This window comes from Gobius niger (assembly GCF_951799975.1).
Source record: "Gobius niger genome assembly, chromosome: 19".
Classification (NCBI taxonomy): Eukaryota; Metazoa; Chordata; class Actinopteri; order Gobiiformes; family Gobiidae; genus Gobius; species Gobius niger.
The window spans coordinates 6120681-6127549 of NC_136870.1; positions in this window are offsets into that span (position 1 = coordinate 6120681).

Here is a 6869-nt window from a genome sequence, read left to right on the forward strand (position 1 = left end):
GTGGTCCCCTGTGACAGTCAGGTGCCCACCCTTGCATTAGTCTAACCTGAAGGAGACAAACATCTCAATAAGTCCCTCTGTGTCTGATTTAGACTACAATTAAAGTTAAAATACTTCATATTTTCCGCAATGTTTTTTAGATGGTAAAAAGTGAAGTTATAAAGCTTAACTCTTTCCCACATATAGACGACGTTTGACATTTGAATCCAACCTCTCTCAAACAACATATTCACACAAAGCAACTTGGGTGAATGTGTTGCCAAGGACACAAAGACAGTCAATGCTAGGAGTCTAGATGGATAGAAACAAAGAGACTGTCGATCTTGTTCTCTTCTCTATTTCAGCCGTTTAACTTATTAACAAATTGACGAATTTAGGCCCTGTCCGTACGCAGTCAAGCTGAGGACCAAACGCAAAGATATTTTATCAATCCAGTCCATACGAGCCCGGCGTTTGGGGCGTCTGGAAACGATCATTTTCCAAACTATAGGTCCCAGAGTGGAAAGATCTCAAAACGCCGTTTACGTGGCTCCGTTGTTACGACGTCTGTGCAACTTTTACTAAAACGATGACATCACAGAGTGGTGTCTGTTATCCATAATCTACTGACTTTATAATGAGTTTGACTCATGGATCTATGATGGTTTGCTCCTCCTCCTTGATCCACTGCCGTCCACAAGCCACAGGTGACAAGAAGAGAAACATGGCCGAGTCAGACTCCTCGTCTCTTCTGTAGATCGGAAATACTTGAATCAGTTTCATTTTCACTGTTTACATTCCACAAAAGTTTACTGCGCATGCGCCTCTACATCTCGTTCCATTATCTGTGTTAGCCTCACAGCGCCTCACACAGGTCTGGAAGATGAACTGCGCCGTTTTCACAGACCTGAGTCGACCCATGTGGACGCACACATTTACTAAGCTGGCTTCGTGCTTGTAAAGAAAGTTTCTGAAAATATAATCGTTTTGTCTTTGTGTGGATATAGCCTTAAGTTTGTATTAAGATAAGATAAGATAAGATAAGATGATACTTTATTGATCTCACAGATGGAGAAATTGCATTCGATGAGAGAGCATCTGGCAGCAGCACCCATTCAGTGCGCACCACTCTTTTTCCACTCTTTTTTTTATTTATTTTTGGTGAAAGATCGTTGTGTCGCGGCCGCCATCTTCACTGTTTTGGTCTTCACTGTTTTGGTCTTCACTGTTTTGGTCTTCACTGTTTTGGTCACAGGAGGAGCACTGGTTGATGGGAAATCCGTAGACGATGACCATGGCGGTGGAGCTCTTGCGCTTGGCCACGATGTTCTTGGCCACACAGGTGTAGTTGGCCGTGTGGGACAGACGCGCCTGCTTGATGATCACGTTGTGGTCCACGGTGATGTAGAAGTTCCTGTCCTCGGCCGGGTCGATGATCTCGTTGTCCTTCAGCCACTCCACCCGCATGACCTTGGAGGATGGAGAAACTGTAGCTGCCCTCTGTCTCCTCTGATCATCTGAAACGGTGAAAACCTTCTAACTTCAACTCTCAAAAGTAATTCATTTGTGACTTTATTCAGCAATGTGCCATGTTAAATGACTGTCAGCAACAGATGTTGAGGCAAACATGAGGTTAGCACCAGGGTTTATGGGTATTTTATTTGCCGCTCACATTGTTAAATGAAAACATTTCTAAAGTAAATTTCACAAGTTACCTGTGTCAGTCTGGCTTTCATCGGCTTCAAAGTTAGCGCAAACGAGTCAGCACATTTTTGCCATGCCTGCGATGTGTTCCAGGATTATTAGAACCATCTGGCAAATTAAAATCCGGTTAAGACACAGACACACAGCGGCGCGTCACGATAAACGGAAGCAGACAGCGGAACAGAACTGTTTCACGTCACTTGAAATGTTTCACAGCCTGACATGGTTTGTAGATACAGTGAAATGTTGCCAAAGCTGAATGGAGTAAGTTCTGCCAAGTCATAATTATTCATCTCATGGTCGTTCACCTTTTGCACTCCATTTTAGCAGCTTTTTTTCCCTTCTTTTTTACTTCCCTCAGGCTTGTCTGGCTAATTTTTTAAACTCGGAGCTGATGGAAAACATAACTCTGTGGCATTTAACAACTCACACGCTCCTAACTCTGATTACACTTTAAGAATATCCAACTGCCCAATATAACCTGAAGGATTCTTACAACTTGAAAATGCTGAACTAATATTAATAATAATACGTGTCGTGTATAAGGTATGTTCTTCGGGTTTTCTGTTTTGGGTCAGAATGTGAAATACTGGGATGAACTCATTCCTATGAAGAATGGTGGCTCAAAGTTTTATTTACATGCATTTTAGGCAAATAGGCATTTTAGGAGCCTACCCCTCATTCGTCATTATTAATCACCCTTCAGTAATATCTTTTAGGCTTTTTTATGTTCAATAGCAAGACAATTCAGAATGATTTTTGTTTCCATACTCAAGTATACACACAGTAACACGCGTGTACTTGCCTATTCAATCCTTCTTCCAACCATACAACCAGATCATACTGACTGACATCATTGACGTTTACAGTACATTGTATATTACATAAAGGAAAGCATTGTACCATTCAGGTTATCATTGTGTATCTGTGTGGTGAGTCGTGACATGAAGTATTTCCTTATGCTGTATAATACTGGTGAACCGTTAGGCTATTAGTTATTAGGATAGTTGACTAGTACAATGATGGATATTATTGAAAGTTCTATTATTACGGTTTTATTTGTACCTTTTTTTTAACTATTTCAATTATTATGTGTACTATTATAATAATAACTAGTATATTTATTGTTGTTGTTATTATTATTATTATTATTATTATTCCTTATTACTTTCTTGTTGTCATTACCATCTTCACAGGTATATTTGTGTGTAAGCATTATTTATGTTATTATGATATTACGGCTTACAACAGAGTACCTCTTTTTATCCGCTTACAAAATCGACATGTTTAATTTTGTGCAAGACGAAAAAGCTCCTAAACACGGAGATGTCAGCGTGAAGCACATTATATCTGTAAATAATAATAGTTACTTTATTTTATTTTTTGGCAGGCAATACATTTGCATTTGATTCTATCTATGCAAATAACATGCTACATTTAAACAAAATGTTAACTATGGCAAAAGCCAAGTTTTAGTAGAACGAACAATTGTAGCAATAAGGTGCAAAATGTAAACAACACAACAACACCTACAGCACCTACTGTGACTTTACCTCATTCATTTGTTAACTCAAATAAAATACCACATTAGATCATTTTGAAAGTGTCAGTTCAGCATATTTTTTTTTATTATACATTTTATTTGTGTTGATGTCAACAACCTTTGCAATAAAACTGTCAAAGTTCATGCTACAACACTCTGTGATTGATAAACACCAAGACACCACAACACTGTTTCCACAGCTTTGCGAAACGAGTGAAACAGCGCCCCCAATTTGACGCTAGTGGCCAAAAAGTGTACTGCATCCATATTTACCATTGAGAATGAACGGGAGAGAGTTAGTATTAATCAGAAGCGGTGCAAATGTAGGTCACTCTCTGGCGGGTCAAGTTTGGCTCATGGGCCCCACTTTGGGAACCCCTGATGTATTTAAATAAGTAAAACGTGGAAGAGCTGGGTCACTTCTAACTTCTCCCCCGTTTGGCCCCATAGAGGAGAAGAGGAGGGGCTAAATGCTAACAACATCTTCGCTCTTTTTCCATGACTGAGCGCACGCGTAAAGACGTAAAGACTGGACAGTCACCTATTTCTTGTTAACACTATGTTTTTTATGTACCGGGGGCGAAACTCAGTCGTATGGTCAATTCTGAAGACTTTTGTGACTGAAGCTAGCACTTTCACATTTTTTATTCAAATGAATGTGACTGGCTGTGAATAATAAATCGCCTTTATTCTCTGCATTGAAAAGGAGATGTGTCAAAGCCTTGTACAATTTGGAGATTTGGACGGTAACTTTATTCCATCCATAATTCATCAGAGTATGGCCGTGTCCGAAGGCAAATTATTTTAGAATCGGAGCTGGTGCGAGTGGGCAAAATGCAACGGGAGGAAAGAGAGAAAACGAGACACACGTTCTAAGTTATTCATAAAGCCGCTCTCTGAAGCGATGCGAAGAATACCGATGTTGTTTTGGGCTGAGGTTTTCATTCCAGCGGCGCCCACGTTCTGCACATCTGGCCAATTTGAATCTGTCTTCACGAGGTAAGGCCTGTCTCTGTTCGCAATGAGGGAGAATCACAAAAGCGTGCGCCTGTAAAAGTACGTTCAACCAGTCCCCTTGTTCACCTGCTTTGTTTTACTCTTACAATCCTGCAAATGTCCATATTGGAACATGGACATTTGCACACTGGAGGAGGAAAACTCACTTCTTCCACTTGTAACATTCAAACAGAATTCAAATATCTTGGGCGTGGATTTTTAGTTTTGAAAATTCCCATTAACAGCTGACCCTCTGCTAGTTTAACAGCAGAGGCCTGGTTGACGGCACCGCTGCCCTTGTTCAAGCGCATGCATGTGAAGGAGATATGGATTTATTGATCAGGATGGACACGACTTTGCTGAGGAAAGATAAAAATACAATATGACCGCCTTCATTTAACGCTTGACCCCTCGGACCACGGACCATACAAACATTGGCAAGTCACACGAAGCATCTACAACTAAGTGACTTCCTTGACCCGTCCTTCAGAGCTGCTGGGGGAAGCTGTCTGGAGCAGCGACACTGCAGGGCTCAGGGTCCCAGCTCGAGATCTTTGGACCGAGCCAGAGGAGGCCTCATGTTTTGGGTTGATGGGGGGATCCTTAAGGAAACCCATCCAGAGACATCTAGAGAACATGATCCAAGGCCACATTCACACCATACCCGCGCCTAAAGTGCTGCGGTTGGATTCACACTGGCCTGACAGTGCAGCTCTCGGATCAAGAGCCACTTTAGGTCGGCCTTACTAGAGCCTGTGTGAAATCGCCCTCAAAAGTGGCTAAAATGTTGCAAAAAACGACAATCTGAACCTTCCCCACCCAGAGGAGGGAACAACCAGGAAGTTACATCATCAACGGCTGATTCATAAAAAACATAGAACCCACGCAATGGACTACAATATATGCCCCATATCCTCCTGCGACGAATGTAATGATGATATTACCAACTAGACAAATGTTGAATAAACAACTCTTTATAAACACGACAATTATTACTGACTGTTTTAAACATGAACAACTGGGATATGAAACTACACATGATGATGAAAATACTGTTTCATCCTCAACTCTGCTGCAGCTCTGTCACAGAAATAACATGCAGGAGCAGGTTACATACAAACATGCTGGTTAAAGAGTCACCAAATCCTGTCATTGGTACCCAAAGTGGGGCTCGGGACCCCTCCAGGGTTCGCGAGTCGTTGGGTGGGGGTCCCCAGGTGATTTCAAGATGAAACAAAAAGAAAAATGCTCTTGTTTGTAGTATATTCAGGGAACATGAGAATGAGGAACATCCCGAGGTCCGTCCATCCATCCGTCCGTCCGTCCGTCCATCCGTCCATCCGTCCATCCATCCATCCATCCATCCATCCATCCGTCCATCCGTCCATCCATCCATCCATCCATCCGTCCGTCCATCCGTCCATCCGTCCATCCATCCGTCCATCCATCCATCCATCCATCCATCCATCCGTCCATCCATCCATCCATCCGTCCATCCGTCCATCCATCCATCCGTCCATCCGTCCGTCCATCCGTCCATCCGTCCATCCATCTGTCCATCCATCCGTCCGTCCATCCGTCCATCCGTCCATCCATCCATCCATCCGTCCATCCGTCCATCCATCCATCCGTCCATCCGTCCGTCCATCCGTCCATCCGTCCATCCATCCGTCCATCCATCCATCCATCCGTCCATCCATCCGTCCATCCGTCCGTCCATCCGTCCATCCGTCCATCCATCCGTCCATCCATCCATCCATCCATCCATCCATCCGTCCATCCATCCATCCATCCGTCCATCCGTCCATCCATCCATCCGTCCATCCATCCATCCATCCGTCCACCCGTCCACCCGTCCACCCGTCCGTCCATCCATCCATCCATCCGTCCGTCCATCCATCCATCCATCCATCCGTCCATCCATCCATCCATCCATCCGTCCATCCATCCATCCATCCATCCATCCATCCATCCATCCATCCGTCCATCCGTCCATCCATCCATCCATCCGTCCATCCGTCCACCCGTCCACCCGTCCACCCGTCCAACCGTCCGTCCACCCGTCCATCCATCCATCCATCCATCCGTCCACCCGTCCATCCATCCATCCGTCCACCCGTCCAACCGTCCGTCCGTCCATCCATCCGTCCATCCGTCCATCCGTCCGTCCATCCATCCGTCCGTCCGTCCGTCCGTCCGTCCGTCCGTCCGTCCATCCATCCGTCCATCCATCAAAGTGGGGCTCGGGACCCCTCCAGGGTTCGCGAGTCGTTGGGTGGGGGTCCCCAGGTGATTTCAAGATGAAACAAAAAGAAAAATGCTCTTGTTTGTAGTATATTCAGGGAACATGAGAATGAGGAACATCCCGAGGTCCGTCCATCCATCCATCCGTCCATCCATCCATCCATCCGTCCATCCGTCCATCCATCCATCCATCCATCCATCCGTCCATCCGTCCACCCGTCCACCCGTCCACCCGTCCGTCCATCCATCCATCCATCCGTCCATCCGTCCATCCGTCCATCCGTCCATCCATCCATCCGTCCGTCCATCCGTCCATCCGTCCATCCATCCATCCATCCATCCATCCATCCATCCATCCATCCGTCCATCCATCCGTCCATATGTCCATCCATCCGTCCGTCCA